Source organism: Phoxinus phoxinus (genome assembly GCF_949152265.1).
Source record: "Phoxinus phoxinus genome assembly, chromosome: 19".
NCBI classification, from domain to species: Eukaryota; Metazoa; Chordata; class Actinopteri; order Cypriniformes; family Leuciscidae; genus Phoxinus; species Phoxinus phoxinus.
Window position 1 is genome coordinate 26266175 of NC_136894.1, and position 27671 is coordinate 26293845.

At 39.0% G+C, this 27671-nt stretch overlaps 2 long non-coding RNA genes across 2 annotated transcripts in view; one reads left to right on the forward strand and one right to left on the reverse strand.

The window, feature by feature from the left end:
* The first annotated feature begins 9384 nt into the window (after positions 1–9384).
* On the forward strand, positions 9385–26783 carry LOC306986489. The gene is made up of 3 exons (XR_013794984.1): positions 9385–9511; positions 10580–10641; positions 26654–26783. It is a non-coding gene; the product is annotated as an uncharacterized lncRNA (long non-coding RNA).
* LOC306986488 overlaps positions 17249–27671 on the reverse strand; it is a 72919-nt gene continuing 62496 nt past the window's right edge. Inside the window, exon 4 of the long non-coding RNA XR_013794983.1 lies at positions 17249–18104. This is a non-coding gene — a long non-coding RNA (uncharacterized lncRNA). The remainder of the gene's footprint in view (positions 18105–27671) is intronic.

Genomic DNA, 27671 nt, shown 5'->3' on the forward strand with positions numbered 1-27671 from the left:
GTTTGGGTTCATGAATATTACAAAAAAAATTAGATATTAGTAATGGAAACCATTTGTATTAAAATAGAAAAATGCAAAACAGAAGCTTAATTAATAGTGGTCTTGTAATCTCTAAACCCCACTTAATGTGTAATATGCTGTGAATTTGATGTCTGTGTGTTTAGTACAATATTTGTTTTTATGAAAGTTATTTAGAAGATGCTTACTTGCCCAAAATAACCTCTTATACAGGACAGGCAGTCTGGAAGTGACCCGGAGTGAAGGGATATGCTCTGTGGAATAAAAGAAAAAACAGTGAGTACAGTATTATCATATTATGACACAACCGTTTTGAATTCTTGTTCAGTTTGTACCAGCTTGTTGTATATTGCTACAGGCCATAAAGTGCTGCAAGGATGACATCAAAAACCCGGAAGACTAATTCGCCGCTGGTTCCTTCAAGATTTTCATGTGACCATACTTGAACGTTTTGCTCTACGATGTAACTTACACACCCATATCGAAAATGTGAATTTTGAAGCTTTTTTTGTGTGTTTTTTAAAATCCAGGTTATAAGTAACTAGGTAAGACAGCTTGGGGTGAGTGTGCAGTAAACATTGTTTAACAAGACGTTCAAGTATCGTCATTATGTTGACGTTATATTTACCTTATTTTACTCATAAATTGAAAAACGCCATGGGAAAATCTCGAGGGAAACTGTTGGTGAATTCGCCTTCCGGGTTTTGACATCATCCTTGCAGCACTCTTACATCCTAGATAGGTCCTTGTTCCTATAGATATTTGAAGGCTTTTTCAGACAATACAAGATTAAAACTCAAAACAAATGATGCCTTCTCTAGTACTACATAAAATGTTCACAATATTTTGTTTTTACGTCATAAGAATGCTTTTTGTGAGAAACAAATTATAATCTCCATTACCATTATGAATCAAGAAGCAAATCCTAAATTAGTGTTATCCGCACACCAAGCTGTCATATGGCTTCAGAAGAATTGAAATATAGTTTGACTTGTATTTTTATTGTTTGTTTTTTTAAATCGTCTATTCTTTGTAGCAGAATTTCTCATTGCACCATCCCTTTCACAATGCCACCAACTGCAATAATCTTTAGTCATTTAGAAGTCCAATATTGACAAAGCAAGGCCATCATCTGTTTATAGTACAAAGAGTTTAAAAATAGTAGTTTTGCTTGGTGTTTTACCTTCAAGCCTGAGTCATTTTCAAACTACAGTTTGAAAACCCCAGTGTTGTGAATGAGCAATAAAAACAAGTGTGCACCAGAGGGCATCATCGCACAAATATACAAAATGACGGGCAATAAACATGCTTCTAAATTCTGTTAATGGAAATGATTTTTGAGGAACCTTGTGAGTCTGAGCCCATCATGTGCCGCTGAACCCATCAAACCTTGGCCTCACGGCATGCATTAGCATGAGACGCTGATTATGTTAATAATTTCACCCACCTTTGGCCTTTTCAGATTATCACTGTCTGATGGGTGAGAGCCTTAAGAGATTGTTGCCTGGAAACAACCTGCGCATTAATTGCCAATAATACTATGTAATCTGTTCAGAAAGATTGACTCACTGGTGCTCGTCTGGGTGGTGTCAGTTTAATTAAATGGAAACCCAGGGAAAGTTTTACCTTCCTGAGGAAAACAGCCCATTTTCGCATTAGTATCGGCTTTTCTGTCCGTGTTCATGGGTCGGTGCATAGCCGTCAGGTCATTACTGCTGGTACTGATGCACTTTGAGTCACCCCATGATTTATCTGATACTTCGCATAACTTGTGTATTGCTTGTGCGGAGCAGAGATGTTGACATCCAGGGAATTGTATTAAGTGTTCATTGAGTATTCCTTATGTCTGCAAAAACATCTACTGTGATATGCTCCTCTTCTCGCAAAACGTGCTGCGTAACACAAGGATGAACCTCATTGGCTCTTGCACGCCAAGCGAACATGCTTGAGCTTCTGCAACTGATGTGTTGATGAATGTGAATCAAATCCTAAATTCAATCTGTTCATCACATAAAGCGATCGTCTCTTTAGAGAATTTGGACTAAACCGATCAATTAATGTGGATTAGTTTTATGATCTCTTTATGAACTTTTTGAAGCGTCAAAGAAGTTGTAGTTGCGTAGCTGTCAGAGGAGGGACAGAAATCGCTCAGATTTCATCAAAAAGATCTTCATTTGGGTTCCGAAGATGAATGAAAGTCTTACGGGTCGGGAACGACATGAGGGTGAGTAATTGACCGTTTGCAAAGACCCGCCCCCTTTAGTTACTGTTGCTATGTCCGACAAGCCATGCCGATCTCACGCCACACCATGTTCTCACGCAGTGAAAAATACATCGCGGAGCAGAGTCAAATCCACCGACGTTAATCTAAAACTTTCCTGACTGTTTGTTGGACAATAATGGTGGATACGGTGGATTATGATTGGTCAGATCTCCTGTCAATCTCCCTGCTAAACCTTTAAAACGGTCCCTAATTTAACGAAGGCCTTCTCCTGGTTTAATCTAAGCCCTGTCTATGAAACCAGGCCATGGTGTTTTTAACTGAGACTATTTATAAAGCTTAGAAACATGTTTCCTTTTGGCACTGAATACAAGTTCAATGCTAATGCATGACTTTTCCTCCCACTTAAAATATTCCAAGCCATTTGAAAGAAAATAGTCAGGTGTCTAGGAAAAAATATATTTTAGCTTTGATGGAATTGAACATTTTCAAAAAGGTTTCAAATTCCTAATCCTTTGTTCGGCATGATTGAAGAAATTCTGTAATGCTGAATTTGTGCAGAGTTAGCCAACCCTGTTAAAGGTGCATTAGGAGCCATTTGCTGAAAGTGGAGGTGGAAAGTGTTTTGTGAGAGCATTCATTCATAATAAAGGGGATCCTTTGTAATTGTTATTTAGAGAAGTAAGAAAATGGCTTTTGCGAGCCGTGTGGGAGTGAGTCATTAATTAACTTTCAGCAGCCTAATGAAAGACCTCTAAGGAAAGAAACACACTAATGAGATTAACAACGGTGTAAATAAATTAACTTCAGCACAGCCCTATCAGTCACCATTGCCGCTGACACCAATTGCTGTTGTTTAGCAAAATCACTTCTCGTCAGTCTGGCTCTTCTACGGTCTGTTATCGTTGCCCTTCTGTTGGCCTTTTCTGTATTTTAATAGAGATTTCAAATATGAGCACTCGCTTGCAAGGTTTATGATTGCACAGCCATATTCACTGAATAGATGGTAAAATGGACCATCTCTATCATATCACTCTGCCTATTTGTACTTACAAAGCTATCAATGAATTGACATATGCAAGATTGAGACTTAAATTAAGCATTAACAAATGAAATTTGTCGAAATTTAGGAAAGGCTATAAAGCAGAAAACTGGACTGAAATGACGTCTTTAAATTGCTCTCCTCGTCTACAGCGACCACAATTTCAGCTTCATTACCACACCTCGTACCCCTTAAATTATATTATAGAAATGACCGGACAGAAAATGTAAAGCAAACAATACAGTTTGTAACATTTTGTTAGTTGCACATCAAACCTCAAGAAAACTTTTAGCAAGCAAAAAATTTTAGGCTGTTCACGATTCACCAATGCGTTTGTTTTAGTTTTTTATTTAAATACATTTAGAAGATGACATACAAAAGGTTAGGTTCGTCTATAATATACAGGTTTTTATCTAGTCTGTCCCAAATTGTAGTACATTTGAAAAGGTCAAAGGTGATTGGATGGCATATCATATTCAGGTGGATTATTCTGCACTTCCATTGTGGGCATTGACTGGCTTGCTTCATCCAAATGTACAAAATCAGTGCAGTATGTACTCTTCATATTTTGTAGTAGTATGCAAATTGGTCTCATCTAACATTAGCATCCTTAGTGTTTGAGAAGGCTGCTGCTTAAACTACAAAAAATTCATAGTCATTGATTCATGAGTTCAGAGTTGAATGAGTTAACCATCATCACCTCGCTAAGTCATTATTGGTGTAGTTCACGTAGACTCTTGGCTCTTCCTAATAAATATGCCATGCGTGGTTGTATGTCATTTTAAATTTTGCACATTTTCATTCAGAGTAACGCTCTGATCGTGACCCCAGATCGCACCTCGACAATCTGTTCTTGATGAATGAATTTATTGTTGCTGATCTTGTAGCTCTCGCCCATCATTATTATATTCTCAAACCACTGAACTCCAGACAGAGAAATGGACATGCATTTGTTATTGTACAAGTTATAATTTCTTTGAAAAAGAATATCATGAATACATCTTGAAGATAATGATGTTTTTAACAGTATATTATTTTAGAGTAAATCAGGCAAATTATAAAGACATTGCGGAGAAAAATGTCAGTTTTTTGAGTGAACATAATTATATGCTGTAAATGACAGATATATAATGGAGATATATCAAAATTCTTCAGTCAGAAATGATGCTTTCTATGATGAATGTTCATCTTGTAAGTGTTTTATTTGCTTCACTCTTATGACTAGAACAAACAGACTGTCTGCAGGATTTCAGATGCACCAGAAAAGACCTGAATGATCATGATCATGTGTTGTACCCGTTGAATCGTCTAACACAGTGGTTCTCAACCTTGTAAACTCCAAAGTTGTCTAGAACAAAATTCAAAGGCTCCATGGAACAGAAACCATGGGTTCCATGTTTGTTACAGCAGAATCTCGGAGATCTCCATTAGATTAATTAGCAGAAGTTATTACTCTACCTGCGCGTGACGTCATTTAACGACACTCCTACATTGTTGAACCAATGTGGTTGAAACGACAGAGGTGCGACCATGTTGCTATGGTTTTGGGAAACCGTCGTGACTAGCTGGTTAGTTTCTTCAACAATGAATCTTACTATGGTAGTAATTCAGCGAGTTACATTGTTGCACGGGAAACACACCCCTGGTTGAGAACCACTCTGATGCATACGCAAAGCTTAAAATAGTGTTAAAAAAGCTTAAAGTGTAGCTGGAGTACAAGCTTTTGTAAGCCTTCAGAGATAAGTCTTGTGCTTTTCTGTCTGATGATTTTGTTTACCAAGCAACAACAAACCTTTGGGGTTTATCAAGCATTACGACCAAAGAAAAAGTGCCATGGTAACCACATTTTCTGCCAAAATTCCATAGTAACTGCATTTTTTTTAATTACTAGAACACCAGGGCTACATTTTTACATCAAGTTTTACTAAGGTAAATTATGGATGCTTATGTGTATTCTGGGTATTACTAAGATGTTCTGGTTGGTTTAGGTGGTTGTTTACTGGTTAAAGCCCTCCCTAAAGTCTGTAGATATGGATCAAGTTCATCTTTCAATACAAGGCCAGAAACATGTTAATTGACTTGCTCAAGATAATGGTTGCACTTTATTTTAAGGTGGTGTAGTTGCATTGTAATTACTTAAATAATTACGGAGTAATATTAACTACATGTACTTATAGAGTTCAGGTTTGGAGTAGTTTATTGTAATTATGCATAGTTTATTGTTATTAGTATACATGTAGTAATATGTAACTACATCAACTTAAAATAAAGTTTTACCAAGATTCTCTTCAAACTATTGCTTTGTCACAAATTTAGTTGACCTGATAATAAAACCTTACCGTAAAAAGCAGGTTATTAACACTGAGACTGCATCATGGTTATGAAACACATTTGACCTGCACACATTGAGCCCTGCATTCATGTACTCGAGTGTTTTGTCATGAGGTGAAAATTCAAATCCCTAATCCTAACTATGAGCAATGGTCGTGGAGATTTAATTCAATTCAGTTTTAGAGGTGTCTATCACCAAGTTAATAATAACTACACTGGTTTTTTGGTGGATGCTATGGTTACAAAGGTAAAAAATAAATAAAAATTATGGTAAAAAGTCACAAGATTAAATGTACTTTTCTCATTCTCTAGTGACGACAGAAGCTGATGGCAGATAGAGAAGGGTTATCATAGGTTATCAGGCGATTTGTAAGGACAAGCTCCAGTAGTAAAAAAAATCCATGGTTGTTTAAATCAACAAAGCAGCGTCTCGGATATATTTCACTGATATGGGATTCGAATGCGGAGCTGTGGATTACAGTGGAAAAACATCAACAAAAGCACTCGTATCTAAGATCTCTCATACCCTTCGGGATGTTTGTCTTTTGTGCGTCGTTCATTAATTTCATTCACATTGACTGCGGAAATTACACCTGTATCGGTGACCATGAGGCCTTTCATTTTAAGCTGGTGTTTTCTGCGCGACGGTCGATGGTACGGGACGATATCATCGGCTTAACTTGATCTGTTCATTCAATACGAAAGGATTCACAAAGTGAGACTGACAGAAGAACACACATATTTCTTTGTTTTTATTTTCATTTTGTGTCATTGTCTTTGCTGTACATATGCTTGCGGGGGTGGCTAGCGACGTCCAACGCCAGAGCGTTGCGAAATAGCCATCTGTCTGCAATGTCTGTCAATACACACAATCCAATAAGAAAGGCAATGTAATTCACAGGAGGCCTTTCACACCTCTAGACTCCAAAGAGAGCGCAGACACGCCGCAGGTTTGGATCGTGTCACTAAGCCGCCATTCATCCTCTGAACGTGTGCGCGGCATGATAGCGGGTATTTAGCACTCATAAAACCAATCCTGTTATGTGGATGTGTGTGTTGTTCTGATTCATTCTCATTATCTCTCTCCCACATTACTTTCATGTTCACTGTACTTGGTTTATTGTTTGCGTTTCTGTTTTTTTTCCAGGTCTGTTGGGATGGATTGTAGGCTAATTCCTCCCCGTTCATGTTCCTCACCCTTTCGGCAGCTGTTTGCATCCCTGGAGGAAGTTCACCTGTAACTCCTGTTACACGGCATCCAATAGGGCTCTACAACATCTGCTCAGCCACTGCAACACTTCTGAATTTAAAGGAGGATTTCAAATAACAACTGTGAGACATTAGAAGCTGCATTAAAATGTTTTTATAGTTATGAATTCTCGTTAAGCCTAAAGTATCTTAGTCATGATAAAACCACTGTAATGCACAGGATCTAGAAGCTTATTGCTTTGGCAAAATAGTGGTCACAGCAATTTAATAAATAACATTATTATTTATGTTTACATAAAATATTTTCAGAATAAATGACAGAAAGTAATTTTCAGAATAAATTACAGAAAGTAATTTTCACTGCAAAGTAATTGTTTATTAGCTGTATGCAATATTAATGTCAAACAGGAACAACATTTTTGTCAGTGACAAACACATTGACAGGTTTTTTGCATGTCAATTAAATTATTATTTTTATTCATCAAATTATATTTCCCTTGACTTTTAGTAAAACATTTTTTTTTAGTCAAATTAATGGATATGACAAAACAAAATATTAACTAAAGTTGGCACATTTCCTCACCAGGGTTTTTTAAAAAGTTGCCAGCGACCGCCAGTATTTTTGATAATTAAAAAAACAGTGAAAACACAGAAAAAAATAAAAAAAGTTGTCTCATAAATGACGGAAAATAATATTAAACTGAACTGTTGTACAGCCACATTTAGGTGTTTACTGTAGGTTGATTCGCTCCTCTTCAGGTAATGCTAACGGCTAACAAACTAGGCTTCTTTGAGTACTTTAAAATAACTGGATATCAAGCATGCTAGTTAATTTACCAAACTTGCTTTATCTTAATTTAGAAATAATTGTGACATTGCTGGTAAGGTTCTTTTTTTCACTCTTATGCCATGATCTGGGCAATAAGAGCATTTCTCCTCACGATTCTGCGATTACACGTCACTACACACTCGGCCTGTCATTTTGTCTTGTCATAATAACCTTCTGAATTTTCCTCTAATTAAGGGCTAGCCTGCATGCTCATAATTAAGCATAAATTGCGATTTCCAGTGATTATTAGCATGTATTTATTTATTTTTAAATGGAGTTTCCAATGAAAGATGTGGACACAATTCAGGTTGTTGTTTTTTTAAGTGCCAAATGTGTGCTTTAAGTTGATTAATGAAAATGAAAGCTGCTTTTACCAGCCATATATTTTGGCTAACAGACAAAATCGTGTCACTATTCAGATGTTATGTTATAATAAAGTGTGACCCCTTCATTCATAACTCAAGTGACTCATCAATGTTAATTTTCTCTAAAGTCTTTGATTTGTTAGTTGCAGGTATAGGTCTGACTGTAGTATTAAGATCCGTCTCGGGTAATCTGATCAGAAGTGGACAGCCCGATGGGAAGGTATGAATGATCCAAAGCGGTCGCTGAAACCACATTTGGGGGTAGTAGAAAACTGTACACAGGAGATGCATGTTACTATCAGGTGTAAACCGAAATCTGTCTCGCCTGACCACTTGTGATCAGATCACCCGAGGTGGATTTTAATCCCAGGTGTAAACAGGGCACACGGCTTATCTCCAACATCCTCTCATCCGTTACCAGTGTCAGGAGTGCAGGCTCTGTTTGTTTCTGTCCAAGCCTGTCAGAGAAAGCACGCTGCAGTTCTTCACAAAGCCATTGCAGGATGTAGGAGAGAGCAGAGAAAATGCTGAGACACAATCACAGCCAATCAGAACATGATTGATGTCTAAGCCGTGGTATTCACATCATGCCAGGATTACAGGCATGAATAACAGCAGTTTGTCCCTGCTGGTAGATGCCAAAATTACCCCATTATGCAGGCAAACGGCATGTTTTATTAATGACCATTCAAAAGTAGGTCTGTATTGAGAAAATACATCGGGAATACATCTCTCATGCTCACCAAGGCTGCATTTATTTGATAATAAATACAGTAATACTGTAGTATGTGAAATATTATATAGTTACAAATTACTCTGGTTCAGTGTCCTTCAGAAATCATTCTAATATGCTGATTTGATGCTCAAGAAACGTTTACTATTATGGTAAACAAAACAAAAAGTACTGACCCTAAACTTTTGAACGGTACTGTAAATCAGTAACAGTTACAAAAGCAGATATTTCATCAGGGCTGTATTTTAACTGTGAAATAGACTTGTATTTTTCACTGTCTGTGGCAAGGAGCCACATATAGAGTGATCAGTCACATGACATTTATGGCTTTGCAAAAAAAAAAGGCCAAAATAATTGTTTCTGGAACACAGTATGGTGGCCAACCGAGCAATTGTTATGAAAGGGAATGATTAATGGATGATATTTTCCAGGTATATTAGAACTCTTCAGAAGAGAGGCTGTCAGAAGTCCAAACAGAAGCCATGTTTGAGGGTCCCACAAAAAGGTCAAGACCTCCATCTTTGTGTTGCCTCAAGCTTCCTTACAGTATCTGTTCCAGCCTACGGCCATCTCTTAATCTGGTCATTCTTCAAGGTCAACGTGCAGGCAGGTTTTCATGCAACGCTACGAGCCATGTCCTGTCATTTGAGATGGGGATCATCACTGCCATATGCAACACACACACTTCACCCAGTCAGGCACAGATGCACAGGATTGTGGAGGAAATACAGGACTGGACAGAAGGAACAACACTGGCCCATAAGTAAGTGTCCACTCAACATGTTGTTGCCATGGCAGCAGTCATTTAACTAATGACTGGGAGTGAAATAAGAGGTTATGATTATGATTAAGGTCACTTCATAACAATATGACAGCCGGCTTATTCACAGGCCGCAGAGAGATCATTTGTTGGCAGAATTGCTTACAGAGTGATGGCTTTGAGTGTCATTTCACATGTATGGAGGTCAGTCAGTATTATCAATAATGGTCTTGTGTCAGTCACGTTATAAATTATACTAATGATAATGCCATTGCTAATGATTACATTTGCTGTGACACAAGCATTATGCAGAGCAGATGCTTGCAGTATACGCAGTGGTGAACAATTTACAAAAATCATGATGTACTTGATTTTAAAAAAGCATTGCAGTGTTTTAAAGTGCTTATTTTTAAGCATACAAAAGTATTTGCTTTTGAGTGTACACTGCCGTTCAAAAGCTGGGGGTCTGTGTCTTTTAAAAGTCTATTATGCTCACCAAAAATTAAGGAAAAATAGTAATATTGTGAAATATTATTCCCATTTAAAATAGCTGCTTTTATTTTAATATATTTATAGATGTAATTTCTGTGATGCAAAGCTGAATTTTCAGCATCATTAAGTCTTAAGTCTTCAGTGTCACATGATCCTTCAGAGATCATTGTAATATGATTTGCTACTCAAGAAACATTTATTATCAATGTTGAACAGTTGTGCTGCCTAATATTTTTGTGGAAACCATGATAATTTTTTTCAGGATTCTTTGAGTATAGTTTTTAAAAAAAACGCATTTATTTGAAATAGAACTCTCTTGTAACATTGTATTGTCTTTACTGTCACGTTTGATGCATCCTTGCTAGAAGTATTAATTAAACAAAAAAACAACAACTTTTGAACAGTAGTGTAGTCAAATATCAAAAGTCACAAGTTCTTATAAGGACATTGTTCTTTTTTCATCATGTTCATCTTGATTTCTTCACGCTTTGAAATGTAGTAATATAACCATTTTCTAAAATAAAAATAGTTTTATGGACGATTTTATTTGTGCTTATATTTTTTTTTGCCGTTTTACAGCCATCAACTCCTTTGCATTCCATGGAAGCAAGAAACTCAAACGGTTTTGGAACAACACAAGGGTGAGTAAACGATGCCAATGTGACCATTTTTGGTTGAACTATCCCTTTAGGAGTTTTGCTCAAGACCAGATTCGTAATAGCTCATAGCTTGCAGGGTTTGCAACCTTTTGGTTACCAACACGGTATACAAATGCAGTTTACCAGCATGACTCAAACCTCCTTTGGCCTAGTTACACCGCACTAATAACCTGCAACAGATTTGAGGTCTAATCGAGTTTAAACTTGCTGCTCACCCCACAATGCATCTCCTTCAGCCACCCACACAAACTTCCGCTCATACACACTCAGTTGGCCGCTGCAGATAAACATTGGCAGGGCTTGCTGAACTAGGCTGGCCATGCAGACAAGACTGCAACAGGCCAGGCAAGCGCCCATAAATTAGGGTGTGCAAGCGGAAGTAATAGCGCAAGCAAAACGTCTCATTAACTTTGATAGCAGGGGGTTTCTGATTGCACCAGTGCAATACTGCGGCCCGACGCTGGGTGTCCACGTGTCACTGACACCGTGTCCTCCAGCGGATGTGTTCTGAAGGGCAATAAGAGAAGAAAAAAAGATGAGTGGTGTAATAGAGCCCGTGTCTATGAAATGATGGCAAGCCGGAGGATCGGTCAGGCTGCTCAATGAGAAATAATCCTAACTGGTTTATAGTCAATTTCTTTAGTCACATTAAATGAGAGAGCCGTAATGAACTTGTGATTAGCTATTAAACAAGTCAGACGCATTATTTTCCTAGTGAAAGCTGCTGAATTAGACTGTAAAAGTCATTTTGCAGCTTTTCCTAAGATGGCTGTGGCAGAATAATTGCTAAGGCACAAACCACATCTTTGTTGTGCTGATGCAAGAGTTTGCAAAAAGATTTAATTATTTACTTTAGCTTCAAGCATTACATATAGAGCACTGAAAATGACTATTGACACGCTGTGCACGGTGCAAGTTTAAGTGATGTCCTCTCTGTTGGTATGTTTCTATGCCCGCTTTGCTCTCGTTCACTCGGCCTTAAGGGATTTAAAGAGCTTCTAATGCAATTTTAACATATCTACAAAAGATGCATGGGTTTGGTGAGCTATACTCCATTGTTCATTCTAGTTCGGTCTGTGATAAATCTTTCCCTTGCTACAAGCATCTACTGCTTCTCCCTCTTACGTCAAGGTCAGAAGGAGCATGTTAGTCTGAGGGTGAGATTGAAAGAGAGAGAATTAAAAAATAGTTTGGCCTGATGTCTATGAGTCATATACCTTAAAGTGATAGCTCCCCCCACAAATGAAAATGGTGTATGATTTTATTTCTACTGTGGGACCACAAAAGTAAACATTTTGAAGATGATTTTCATGCTTGTTCATGCAATTACAGTGAACAGAAATTGTCAGAGAATAATGAATACAATTTTAAAGGTACAGTGTGACTATTTCTTTTCCTTATCATTTTAAGGTGATTTTGTGATCTAAAAGCTTCAGTGACTGTTCATTTTTGGGTGAAATATTTCTTCAACTGTGGATTGAAAAAGCTTCACCTGGAGGCTGAGGAGATGATTCACTTCCTGTGAATGTATTTTTGTTTATTTGTTTTTATTCATGTGGGATACAGCACACATACTGTGTTATAAGTTTATATCTGATTTCCTTGTGTGTGAGTGTGTGGGGTGTGTGCCGAACTCAATTATTTTATCGCTGCTGTTGCATCACGTGTATGTTTATTTCTGAGCCCCTTCTTTCCACCTCCGTGCACATGTTCATGAAGATTCTCTCTGACTTCTTATACCTGTCTTTGTGTATTCGTCACATCAACTTTACATTTACACTGAGCTGCTTTTGTGCACATTTGCACCTTGGCTGCTTTTGGCAGAATTGTGTTAATAAACTCAGATCTCCTCGTCCTGCTCATCCAAAACTGATGAACACACAGCAGCAGTGGCAGAGGGAGAGATGAAGAAGAGATGTAGTGGAGCGTAACACATCTAGTCGTCCTGTGGCCCGCAGCAACACTCGTCACACTACCCACTGCCAAAGCACATGATGGCTCCTGGAAACCACTCCACTGCCTCTCCCGCTCGTCCTGTTAGCTGCTGCTGTACATCATCTCTGTCCTGCTTTCTTATTGTTAAGAAACTTTTGTGTAGGGTGCAGCATTCTTGGGTGTCAAGGGTGTTGTCAAGTTACTATTATTAGTATCTCCAGATTGATGAAGAGAGACCAGTGTTCGAATTGAGGGGGAACTCCCATAAGCATCAAGTTTTTCATTAAAACTAAAATAGAAACAATTTATTAGGTTATATATATAATATCAAATTATCAAAGTATTTTGCTGCCGCTCCCATTAGAAAGTACTTCAAATTAGATTTGCGTCTGAAAAGACGGTTGAATTTATAAACAGATACATTTTATTTATCGTGCCATTTATACGCCAACATTTTTATTTTTTGCGTGTAAACCCCTTGGATAGGATTAGGAGTATGTGCGTATTACACGCCATAAAGTGCGTATCATATGCACGCAAAATTGCGTATCATATGCCTGCAAAAACTATTTTTGGCGAATAAATGGTACGAGAAATGAATTTCGTGCTATAGATAAGCACTTTCACGAGAGTCTGGCAGAGAGGATCTTCATTTTCACCTCACGATGATGGTAAGATAATATTTCTTTCTTTTATGATTGTTTTGTAATTTACTGTTCTAAATAGAATTTCGACATTAACGCTTGTCCGGGACAAGAGAAGGGGACAAGACAAGTTTTTTAAGGGACAAGAGAATTGTACTTGCCCAACCGGACAAATGCCCTGATTTAAACAATTTTCAATATAAAAAAATAAAAAAATAACATACCCGGTTACTTATCCCCCAAGAGCTTTGACACAATTCGAACACTGAGAGAGACCAATGGACCAAATTGACAGTGGACACCAAAGTCCATAGACCCTCCATGCTCGACAAGTGAAAGTGACGTGAAGGCCAACGATGGCAACCCACACTAGCATGCAGAGGAATTTGTCCTCTGCATTTAACCCATCCAAGTTAGTGCACACACATTAGGAATAGTGAGTAGTGCACACACACACACACTGCAAGCTAGTGACATACACACCCGAAGCAGCCATTTTACTGTTGCGCCCGGAGAGCGATTGGGGGTTAGGTGCATTGCTCAAGGGCACCGCAGTCATTTCCTGCTTGTATTGAGAATCGAACCCGCAACCTTCGGGTTAGAAGTCTGACTCTCTAACCATTATGCCGCGACTGCCTAAAAAGCTTGCCGCTTGCAGGCAGATTAAACGCCTTCCACTTGCAATGCCTCCGTCACATCCTGGGCATTACCTGACAGGACAAGATCCTCAACTGAACCGTCTTTGAGAGAGCAGGGATCTCTTCTATGTTTGCCCTTCTCAAGCAGAGACGCACGCATGTGATTGCTGGGTCATGTTGTCCGAATGGACGATGGGCGCATCTCCTGTATGGCGAGCTGTCACAAGGAACGCGACCAACAGGTAGACTCCACCTGAGGTGCAAAGACGTTTGCAAAAGAGATCTCAAGGCCCTCGAAATCGACTACCGCCGCAGACAGACTTCAGTGGAGACAGGCTTTGCTGAAAGACCTCTCCAACTTCAAGGAGACGTTTAATCAGCAGTCTGAGGCAAAGCGGCTATGGATGGAGGCCAGGAGCCAAACTATCCAACCTGCCTCAGTTCACCTACAGGTACTGCAGCAGAGACTGCCACTCCCAAATTGGACTTTCGTGTCACAACCGACGCTGCACCAGTGACCCTCTTCCAATCTTTCTGAGAGTGATTCCAACAATATCCTTTGTGTTATCATTTCCCTTTTTTCATAACATTAGAATGATTACCAGAAATGTATAGTTATCGTTCTTAGTGTGAACGGTTACAATTATTAACATTTTATATAAACAAAATTATTTTTTATGGTTATTTTAGTCTTGGTTCCCTGTTTGTGTCTTATGATGCACTTAAAAACTATTGAATTGTTTTAAACTCTTTCCCTGCTGGCGTTTTTTTTTTAAAGTTGCCAGCCACTGCCTGCATTTTTTTATCATTTTTTTTACACAATTTTCATGGCCACCAGAATATCTGAACATGCAATTTATTAGCTTCACATATTCAAATCTAGATTCATGCCTTCTTTTTTTAAAATCAACACTTAAATGTTGACTGACTACAATGAAAGACTACAACTTGCAATGCTTCTATCGCTCGTTTTCTTTTTTGATCCGGAGATTCTATTCTCTTTCAGAAGATGCTAATAGCCCCCCTCCCAAACCCCCACCATATAACTGTGAAAACTCGGAAAAAGCCGGAAAATTCCGTCAATGGTCGGGAAACGTTGTCTCTTAGCCAGACCTTCAGACTGACATGTAAAGCAACCAATCATAGTTAGTTATTTTCTGCGTCATGTTTAGGGGCGTGAAAATGCAACGTCAATGTCCCTTCAATAACAGACCGGTGTGTAAAACTCTTGGACATATTTTGAAAATCCAGTGTTTAGTTGATCTTGACAAGTGCTCATTATCACAGTTGTAAACACGATGGCGTTATTTTTCCATGAGGGGGTTTGGCATCACGGCATCATTGTTTCCAGGCAGAGCATTAAAAAAACGTAACGTGTCTCCCAGATATCCTGTAGAATTCAACCAATCAGATGACGACTTTGAAAATCCTGAAGTGTTTTCAGTTAAGTGTACCATATGCATCAGAGTCAGACGTTGAGCCAGTGGTCCGTAAGCGTGACGTCTGAAGCCGAGAATACATAAATGACAGAAAAAAATTCTGTCAATGGCAATGAAAGTTAAGTCTTTATAGCTGTCATTTAAAACAGAATATATTATTTAAAAGCCTTTATTTCTGTTTTCTGAGCATTCAATGAAGGTCAGCTATAAAAAGCAAGGCCACAGCAGGATAAAAACTCAACCATCTTGGCAATGGGATGGAGGGCTGGTGGTGCTTGCTGAATAGTAAGGTCGCATTGTGACCTATATGTGGTCATCGCTGTGTGACTCAAAAAGGAGCTTGACCTTCATTGGCTCTCTCACTCCAGGCTGAAACCTCTATTCTGTGTGTTGCGTATGCCATGCATACAACGCATTGCTTCAAAATCTACCCTTCAGCAGCACCTACTCCCCACGACCCATCATCCTCCACAACCATTGGCATGAACGAATGTGCAAAGCCACATCCATACCACTGCCATTACTGTACAATACTTCCTCACTCAACTTATGCTAATGAAAACCCCAAATTCAAAATTTGAATATTGTGAAAAGGTTTTCATAGGCTGTAAGCCATAATCATCAAAAGTATAACAAATAAAGGCTTGAAATATCTCACTTTGCATGAGTCTATATAATATATTAGTTTCACCTTTTAAGTTGAATTACTGAAATGAACTTTTGCACGATATTCTACTTTTTGGAGTTTCACCTGTAATGCTGTCACTCTAATTGTTAATTCACTGTAAAACCTTAATAGATTGTGTCCCAGAAAACTGAATAAATTATAAATATCATCTGATAGTTTTGTATTTAAAACGTTATTGCGCTCTTAAGAGAATGTATTCGCTTCCTTTCTTTTCAAAAGCTTTACGGTAGTTTAACTACTTTAAGCTGCGAGTAGCTTGTGGCTTTACAACCATTCAGGGGAAACATTCAGGACAACAACACTGTCAGAGAAGAGATTTACAGTCAACTACACATGACTGTAAATCTGCATTTCTAACGTTTGCTTTCCAATATTTTTTTCTATGCAAATTTCTATTTGCAATTCACACTGTACTGTATTTTGACAGTGCTGCTTTTGCTTTCATCTTCCATTTCTTTCTTCGTCTGCTTCAGTGGTTAGTGTGGGAAGCATTTCCAGCAGAACATTCATTTGCAGAAGTGTAAACCTTCTGGCCTTCTGCATGTAGCATGTGCTGTCACAGGCTGGCAGAACATTCATGCCCACACAATGGAAAGAAACCCCTCCAGTTGCACCTGTGCTAACTGGCCTTCCAGTCAATGTCCAACCTAGGCAAGCACAAAACACCAGATGCTGCTGCTTGTGCTGTTGTCCACTGGAATGGAAACAGAAGGTCTGGAGTCGTTCTCAACTGGTGGGTATGTTGCGAGTATTACATAATCGTTTATCGCCAACATAATTATTTTTTACTGGATTTACTGTCAATTTTGATCAATTTAATGCATCCCCTTGCTGAATGAAAGTATTAAATATAGTTTGAGTGACTGAATGGAGCTGAAGCGTAATTCAGGCAGACGACGGCATGACAGCTAGCCACCAGCTGATGCTCAGCTGATCCGTAACTCCTCCCAATACCAAGTAAGCAAGACATTCAAGTTCATCGTCACAGACGTGCTTACCCATCCTCCATCCCCCACTCCTCTATATGCAGGCGCAAAATCATTTAGTTGCTTGTCCATGGAGATATACTTCTATCCAGCTTATTGTTGGTCAATCTTGTCCAAACTCATTACAGTACTTGTATTGCTTCCGTGTGGAGTTATGTAACTGTTGCTTATACATTTCTGGTTAATTGCCTTAGGCTTCGTGGGGTTCAAACCTCAGCATGGTTTTCTTGTGGACAGTCTGAACACTTCTGAGCGAAGCCTGCCGCCAAATACACACACACACACACACACACACACACACACACACACACACACACACACACACACACACACACACACACACACACACACACACACACACACACACACACACACACACACACACACACACACACACAAAATAAATAAATAAATCTCTTTTACAAAAGGGTCCTGGTCCACTTATTTAAAAATAAGACAAATACATTAATTTACACATACAAATCATTGAAACCAATTACAATCAAGTAAATCCGAGACCAAATCCTTTAAAATACCCTTAAATCCATTTAATAACTATTATTCAGAGTGATCTGACTGAATTTCTAAAAAAGTCCCCAAAATTTTGAACACTAGTGTATTACTTCAGCAGAATAACATTCCAAGATTCAGATTATCTTTGCCATCAACACTTTAAATTCATCTTTACTAATTTAATAAAAGAGTAGAGTTAAATATAATCTTCAGAAAAATACAGAACAAACATGTAAGTAGCATCCTGCTTTAACCGTCCGTAGCATATCAGAAGGACTATTGGGTAACCGTTACATCACATCATTAATATTCAAGTTCCAGGCTTAGCAGTTCTATAATATTCCCCTCCCACTTTGCAAATTGCTGATATGCCCCCGTCTCTGAACCAATGAATAGCGGAACCACTATAGATATGTGTGGTGGGATTAGTATTATGGGATGGTCAAGACAATGGATGTGGACAGTTGGCAGCTGCCCGGGAATGCCGGCCAAACTCTAATGGTGTCAGTCTTCCAGCATTGTCCTCTTCCTAATGCCCACCACACTGACCTCACAGTGTCGTGATACTGGCTCAGGCCTGCCTCCACCACTTAGGCCTGGGTCTGCAATGCAGGGGAAGAAAAGGTGGGAGGGCGAAAGGGGTAGAAAAAAAGCAGCATGTGAGACACTATCATGATGCCCAAAGGGTCCTTCGACATTTATTGCTGCCTCCACTTTGCAGGCAAATAGTATTATCCTAACATTAAGGACATCCAGCCAAATTACACTTGCAAAATGATACTCTTGAAACTGATCTGAGATCTGTCCTCAGGGAAGAGGGGTAGGCAGTCACCCTTTGCTACTATCAGCATTTATCAAGAGCAACATTATATTAGGTGCTAACTCCTCAGCAGCGCATGTTCTCACGGAAAGCTGATTCTAGCAAATCGCTGACTCGATGTGAGGGTGCGTTTTAATGCCCATTTCACGATAATTCATCATTTCTTGAGCCTTGTGTGTCTGTATGCAAATGTCTGAGGTGCCTGGGGCATTGTGATAACCTTTGCTTGGGTGGAGTAGGTGAGGAGCAGGTTCAGAATTGATCTAACATAGGGAACATAAGTATCACGTTTGGTTCATTCTTCTGTTCTTCTACAATCCAGAATGGCAGCACAGCTGAAAGGTTTGTTTGAGCTGTGCCCTCTACTGTACAGTCATGTATTTGCATTTCCTTTAGCCTGGGGCTTGTTTCACTTTTGGTGAGAAAAAGGCTTTACATTTTCCAAAAATAGATTTTGTTGTTGTTGTTGTTTAAAAAAAACAAAACAAAAAAAAACAACAAGCAAGCCCAGCCAAGGTGAGAGAAAGTAATGTAACGCATTAGTTACTTTTTAGGGAGTAACCACTGATCTATATAAATGACTGAATTGCTCATTGCGCTCTAAACTGCCACCAGGAAGTGTTCGAGCGGCCATCTTACTATTCCCTACCGACAGAGGGCATCATTGACTTTTAGCCAAAACATTGACCTAAACACACCCGATTTGCAGCCGCTCGGTCTCACAGGAGGGGAAACTTCAGACTTTAAACAAATAATCATTTAATGTTTAGGACGTTTGTGTTGTAAGAATGTACAGGGAGACTATATATAAAAACTGACTCGTTAGGCAATGTTTTCTTAGTAAAATCATAAATTTCCTAATAATTCAATAGAGCGAGTGAGCCTACTAAGGAATACCAATATGGCGGCACAGTGGCTGTCGTCATGAGCAATCCAGTTCTCTATATAGATCAGTGGGAGAAACACATTGCTTTTAATAGTAACTTTCCCAACACTGGGGTTAACCACAACTTATGCAGGACTTCATTTAGTCCACTTTAACCCCGCTGTTGCAAGCTCACATTGATCTGCCTTCATTCAACAACTGAGGCATAGAAACAAGTTGCCAGCCTACAGCCAATTCGCTCAGACATACGTCACAACACAGAGGAAAATATATACATCCATTTCTTCATGACAAAAAAATGAAAGCTGAATAATAGTATAATGGTCAGTAAAATTGTCTCTATGATTTGGAATAGACAAATAGCATTTGAAAGCCATTTTGTGTGAGTAACAGACTGTGGAGTTTAAGTCACTGATTACTGAAAGTTCCACTAGATCTCTTTGGCACGTTCCTGAGAAAAGTAGAGATGAATTCATGATCAAATTATTATTTTTAGTCATATTTTAATTAATCTTTTGATCTAGTTCACAAGACTAGTCTAAATGATTTGTTCATGACTCTTGGGATAAAACTTATGGTTAATGAATCTTGAATGACTTGGTGTGGTTGCAGTGGTTGACCGCTCACAGGAGGGGAAGCTCACACATTTGTCTTTAGAATACTTGGACTATAGCTCACAACTCGTAGATATTTTTATGATGTTTAAATTGCACTTTTAATATGTACATTTCTAATTAATTGTAAGTTGGAAACGCATACAAAAATCTTCCTTTTTTGTTCCACAGATTTAAAAGTCTTGTGGGTTTGGAATGACATGAGGGTGAGTAAATGACAGGATTTAATTTTTTGCGTGAACTACTCCTTAAATAAAAAGGTTAATTTTTGACAGTGGTGTGGAGAAGTTGAAGGTTAACCGGAGAGACGGGGCACTTAACCTCATACAGCCCCGGAGGGCAGAGGTGTCATGTGGTACATGGACTACAGTTCAAGTGTCAGGTTAGATGTAGTGACCTTCTATGTAGACAGCGCGTGGGAGTCTTGAATGACAGGAGTGCAATTATTTCCAAGTCATTTTTTTTTTTTTTGCCTCAGAAATGGCTACTTTGTGCAGTACTGCTTCTGGTGAGAGAATGCAGCGATCAACTTTTCCGCTACTTCACCTAAACGCAAAAAAACAGCATTGCACAAAATAAGCATTCATATGCCATTGAAGGTTAACAGTGGTGGGCTATTCCATCAGTGACAGTGAGAAGTGTTGTGATCACCATAGACAAATATCAAGAAGCAAGAAAGAGAATTGAGAAACAAACCAATGGCAAAGCTAATCAAGTCTCTGCCTGGGGCACAAGGCTAACAGACAAACTCAAAGAGTCCTAAAAGCTCTGGAAAATGCACTTCTGCTTAATGGCTTCCATCTTAAATTTTGCCCTTCTTGCTCCTAAGCCCTGCATTGAGCGTTTGATTGCTTCTATCTGATGTATTATTCGCATTATGCTGAGAGAAGAAATACTATCCAAGTTATGTTGATGTGCACCCTTATCATTTGTGTTGAAACCTCAATTTCACACCGTGTGAGACAGGCATACTGTTGAACGGATGGATTTTAAATTGACTGGAGAGTTTGTGACTGTTTATTTAAGGAGACAAGGAAGATTTCAGTTAGTGTTTATAACGGTGAAACATTGTGTGCTTCGTGCAACCCATGTTTTTACATTTGCCGCAATTCAACTGTGGAAATTGCCTGTAGTGACCTTTAAGTGTGGAATCTTTCTTGGTTTGTCATTTTTATTATTTGTTATAATAACGTATTATTATTAATTTAGAATTATTACTATAAATGATTCCACTAATTACCAAAAAAGTACTGTGACAGTACCATGGAATAGTGATTTATTACAGGGTAATACCATGATACTTGTCCGAAAAAACATGGTAGCATGGTACAAATTGGTGGACTTGAACTAACCATTATCTAATTATATTTTTTATAATTTTTATGTGCTTCCATTATAGGTGTAATTAAGAATGAAAAAAACAAAAACAAGAATGGGCTTGATTGCTGGGTAAATCACGTCTCATGGACGGATAATGGGAACATGTGGTAGACCATATTGAAGGATGTAATCTCCACTATGCTTGTTCCACATATTCCATATGTCCAAAGTGGTACGGTATTAAATTATGAGCTGGAGACTCACCTTCCCCCACACCGTCCCACAAATCACTGCGTGCTTTTGAAGTGAAAGACATTGCATAATTGCAGATGGTTGTCCAGATGGTGATTATGCTCACCTTGAAGATGACCACATGTTTTGGCGAAGCTCACATTGGGCTGCTCTTGTTTCGATTCACCCTTTCAGAAGTCATTGAGAAAATTTCGCACACGAGCCCATGTAGATTTCACCGTTACATTGAGTCTGAACCGCACTGAACTTTTGCACGCTTCGTTAATCGCAGTGAGCCTCTGGTGTTGTGTGTTTGGAAGAGCTGCTGTGAGCTCAGTCTCTCTCTGATCATTTTTCCTCCCTCTGATTCGTATCATCACATTGATCACTGCATGTTCAACATATACAGCAAATGATGGATCCCCACTGCACACGCCCTCTGCGAAACATCATGCCCTTCTCTCATCCCTCCCTTTCTTCTGCTGTCTATTCTTCCATCTCATCCCTCTTTCATCTTTTTCTCTCTGTTGTCTCTTCTTCATCTCTTTCCTTTTTTTCATCTCTTCTTTTTCATGCCATCTCTTTTCTGTTGTATTTGTCACCTCATTCCTTTCTTTTATCTCTTCTTTTCAACTCATCCCTTTTTCTCTTTCATCTCTTTTTTTTCATGCCATTATATTTATCACCTCATTTTTTCTTGTTGCATCTTTGCTTTTATTTTTGTTGTCTTTCATCTCATCCTTTTCATTCCATCTTTTCTCTCTGTGATCTCCTCTTCATCTCGTCATTCTCTTTTCTCCATTGCATCTCTCTCATGTCATTCAATTCCCATCTTTCTCTTCTATCATCCAATCCCGAACTTTCTTTTTATTCAAGTCTTTTTTTCTCTCTCATTCTGACTCTTTTTTTTTACTCTCGTCTCTTTTTCATCTCATCCTCCTTTCTGTCATATTTTCTTTCATCTCCAATCTTTCTTTCGCCATATTCCCCTTTTCTCTCTGTGGTCTCATTTTATCCCTCTTTTTGTCTCTAACCTCCCCATAGGAAATAAAAATGAATCTTTAATACCTTCAATAGTTTCAACCCACACCAGAGAGCAATGGAGAGCAAATGAGACGTTTGCTGCTCTTCAGACTTTTCCTCCTGAGAACAAGACCTCAGTAATCTCTTTATATCATTTTCTTTTCTTTACCTTTCTCCTATGTGTTCCACCTTTTTCTAACACACACACACACACACACACACACACACACACACACACACACACACACACACACACACACACACACACACACACACACACACACACACACACACACACACACACACACACAAATATCCTAATATCTCTATCACTGTGGGCTTGCTAAGGAGGGAGTGTATGAGAGTACGAGGGAGTGTATGAGAGTATGAGGGAGTGTATGAGAGAGTGACTAACCACACATTCATCCTGTGTTCACATCTGCACATGCGTGTGAACCTGTCGGTCCGTGCCCTGCTCTACTCGCCCTCCTGCCGTCTGAGTCCGTATGAGTCAACACAGTGAATGTGCATGAATTTACATGTGTGAAGCCTCACAGGCGTCCTGCAGTGTGTGGCATTATCTGTGATGGAGTGTGTGCGCGCATGTGCGCTCGCCATACATCTTCATCAGTCATGCTTAATGCTTCATCTCCGCATTTGTCAGTATTTTGCATCAACATTCCCGAGCTTCCCTTCCCCTCTCCTCCTCCTCCTGCTCTTCCCTTCCTCTTTCCATCGAACCTGCAGCCCACCATTCTCCACCTTCTCTCTCTCTCTCTCTCTGCATGGCTCACTATCTCTCGCTCTGTCTCACTCACTCATTGATAGTGGAGCTCATGTGACCGGAATGCTGATTGGCTAATCACTATTCCATGGATGAGGTCGTGTTGTGGGATGGAATGGCAATCTGTCTTTCTTTCTATGAACAGAGGGACCACACAGTCAACTCTAGGAGAACAGAATGAGTCTCTCTCTCTGTCGTCTTCTCTTTCAGTCCAGCTGACATATATAGAAGGCAGATAGTGGTGAGCTTGATAACGTTTCATTTAACCTGGATTACTTTTCTTTTTTGGCATGGAGGAGAGTCTTAGCCTGGGAAAACCCAGACCACTTCCGGCAAATTTAGATTTGCTCTGCAAGTGGGTCTGGCAAAGAGCCCATTGAAACCCATTTCCAATCCGCCGAAATCGCGGCACCAATCAGAAACGTTTTACACGATGACGACAGAGCAGAGACGATGACGCAGATTTTGTACATTACAGACATGGATGCCGCCGTGGAACATCACAACATCACTCGTTCGAATCAGCTATCGCGTCTGTTTCAAGCGATTTAAAATGGTCATTTTCGTTAACACAAACAGAGAATTGCTGAGAGTCTCGAGATGTTTCTCCGTCGCTCTGCATACGTCATGTCATTCATCGCTCTGATTGGTTTTAGATCTATCCGACGTCCGTTGGTGACGCCCCTGTGGAAATGAATTGTCTATGGAGCTTTGCCAGACCCTTACTCAGTTACAACTGAGAGGGTCTGGGTTTTCCCAGGCTAGGAGAGTCTGGTAAGCTGTGCCACTTTTCAAGTTCTTCTCTAGTCATGACTCCTAATATCCTACTCCTAATATCCATTTAGAAAGTTGTCCAATGAGTCAACTTGCCCCACTTTAGGAGTATAGTTGAACCCTTGGGAAATATATGAATGATTTGCAGTCAAAATAATAATGTGAACAAGAGAAGTAGGCTAATTTGTTAATGCACAATCACATGCCAAAGTCTTTGCTCCAAATTGATCACATTTTCAAACCATCCAATTAAAGGTGTAATAATCGGAGTAAGGCTGTTGCATTATCAGATCACTACATTATTATCACAGCCAAAAGAATTCACAATAACAACATTGCTATCAGCTACGCTTCATTTTTAACTTTTTTAACTTTGTTTGGTCTTTTTTAGCCAATAAATCCCACTCAAAATACAAGTGTAGGGAGGTGGAATGAGAGTTTGTAACCATAACTGTACAAAAGCAGAAAAAAAAACCCGTACTGTTGCTCTGCACTTCCTGCAGACTGGGGTGTCTAACACTCCTTATTTTTTATGGAAACCAAAAAACTCCCACACTGGCAAGCTAACTTTTTTTGGATGCTGCTAGTGTTTGACTTTCGTCTGTCATCTCCTTGACATGATTTTGTGCGGGAGTAGTAGCTACTCACTGCATTGTCGTCTTATTTTTATGTTTAAGGATGGGTGGCAGCCAGCATTAAGGTAAAAAATCACCACATACTGTATGTTGGAGTGCCAATAGTTACTGTTGCTGGATTATTTAGGATATTATCATACACGATCAATATTATTTTCTTAGGGTTATCATCAAAATTGTGACACTCCTAAACAGGATATTTAAATGTATAGTGAAACAAATTTCTTCATTTCCCTATCCCTGAAGCATAAGTGATTTAACATAAAATATTTTTTTTTTACATGTAGAAAAATATGTTGTGCATGAAGTGACCATGTAAACAGGCCCATTATTTTTATTCTTTTACTGTCACTTTTATGCATCCTTCCTGCAGTATAATTTCTCTAAAAGAAAATCTTAACAATACAGATTAATTATAACAGGGGTGAGGTGTGTATAAGAGACGCAGAATCAGAGAAGTTAAAAGACCGATATAGATGAACAAATTATCAGTAGATTTGTTTTCCGTCTTAAAGTTGTGTATTTTGCTGCGTGTTTTGTAACGGTTTTCAAATAAATCTGGATGTGCTATTTTGCACGTCTTAAAAACAAATCATTAGTAGATGTTACTAGATCATTTTGGACATGTAAGTGCCACTAAGATTGTGTTTTCATAAACACAAACCTAAATCAAGGCTCTTTGTGTAAGTGTTTGCTAAATTACATTTTATTTACTATTACTTCTTTGATGGTAATTTGCAGCCAATCTTGCTTTTATGTGTTAACAAACACAGCTGATGATGGGTGACCTAAGTGTCCACATTTATTTACTTTATTGTTACTTTTGTTGTGAAGTTAAAATGAATGAAAATGACAGCACCAATCAGGCAGTCTATCAGAGGCTGGTTTGAGGGCATCACATTCATATCTCTGTGTATATGACAGTATTGGCATGCTGTTTAAAGGAGCTTTTCAGAGTTTGATTGGTTTCCTTGTTTCATCTTTCCTTTTCTTTGTATAACTATCAGGCCCCTAGATATACATAAGCCTGTATGATATTTATGCAAAGTCTACTGTCAACACATGACCCTATAAATGACTTTATACTTAAATCTGATTCCTGCATTTCCCTGATCTGCACTAAAGAGACTGAGGTGTTCGTGCACCAGGCAGTTGTGCGTGTCTATGAATTTTAAAATCCTTAATAAGTTTTGAATTATGGTCTTGTTTTTTTAGTCATGTGAATGATTTTGCATTTATTTGGAGAATCATAACTTCAATTAAAATGTATTAAAACGCGAATTAAAATGGCATAAACTGTGTAATGCGCATCTAATAGCAGAGCTAGCTGAAAATGTAAGGAAGGGTCAGGAAACCTTTTGTCGTTTTCTGGGGATGTTCACGGTTACCAGTTTCTAATTGATTAAAGGAACTGACAAGATATTTACAAAAGATTTTGGCTATTTTCAGAAAGAAAAAACAGACTGAAAACATGTTTTGTTGTTGATGATGATAATAATAGGAGAAAACCCTAATAAACCCTGGTGCGATTGCTCTGTTAGTGTGGTTAATTTAAATAAGTGTGAACTCTGCCATACAAACCCTGGTGTGCATCAAACAACCGGACCGCTGAAAAGATGGGTCTCAGTCCGCTACCAAACAAACTCTGGTACGGTTCGAATGAAATATGAACGCAACTCGGGGCCAAAGACATGTAAACGAACCAAAAACAGGAAAATAAGACCCTAAAAAAGACAGTGCTCAAGCATAATAGTTTTTTCTCGTCATAGTCAAGATGTTGCCCATCACAGTTTGCTACAGGCATCAGAACCGCGTCTCCTCACAGCAGATCTTCATTTGTGTGTGTGATGGAGGGATTCCTGTCGCTGTTTTGAATCCTTTACACATTTTAAGATCTTCACGAGTTCTCAGCTGGTCAAAATACCATCAAATGTAGGCTACGCACATACAACCAGCACATTTAGCCCAGAACACAGCATTGTTTTAGATGTTCGGTAAGTCCAGTCACGAAATGTACATACATAAAATGCAAATCAGGTTGTGAACGTATCCCTATACCTTTAGGTTCGGCATTGTGGCGAGCAGGACGAGGTCGAGGGCCGTGGGAGAACGGCGCGTGGCCGGTTGCGTGATTGCTGATAAGTGACACTTGCGCGACGCACCGATCTCGTATCTCTTACGGAGGAGCGGAAGCATAAAAGGAGGAGCGAAGCTGGTGAAGGACGAGAGAGGCCAGGCCTGGATTTTATTTGTGTTTTGTAATATGTGACAGCAGTCGTCCATGAGGGGCTGCTGTCTTTTACTTTCAATTTGTTGTTGTTTTATTTTATGTCATTAAAGTATTTGAACGTTCACCGGTTCCCGCCTCCTTCCCACAACATCTAACTGCGTTACAGGCATCTTTAGGTTTGGTGATAAAAATGCCAATCTGAGCGTTAAGCGGACTAGGACAAAAAAAAAATGTTTTGGTCTGGACCAAATTAACCAAGCTAACCATACTACAAGTGTGAACACACCCTTAAAAACGTATACTAACTTGTTGACTTACTGATTTGATCTCGATAGCAAAATGCATCATCGCTTTTCACTCAACCTTAATGGATTTAGTTTGCCATGCAGCTTATCACTGAACAAAATAGCCTGTGTGAAGCTTAACGATTACGGAGTTTGCTTACCATGAAGATGCAAATGTCTTCAATATATTCAATTAAATAAATGCATATAAAGTACATCTCACAGTTATCTTGTTTGCCATGTTGTTAACTCCTGATTGTTTTAGAGTATTTCGTTCCTTGTCTGTCATTGTCCCTGATTAATGGTACATCTATTGCTGATTTATATGAGAGATTATTCCATAGAAAACTCTTGCTCACTTGATACAGGTACTGAAGTACAAATCACCAGAAGGGCACTAACCTTTCTAATGTAATATTCAGGGGTCAATAATAGTTTGTGAAGGCAGTTAGCCTTTCATCTCAATGGCCCTTTTGGCATTTTGGTTTTTCTGCGCTCCATGTTCCCTCCCTCCTTTCTGCTGCTTTAATCTCAGGTGAGAACACAACCATGCATTACATACATCAAT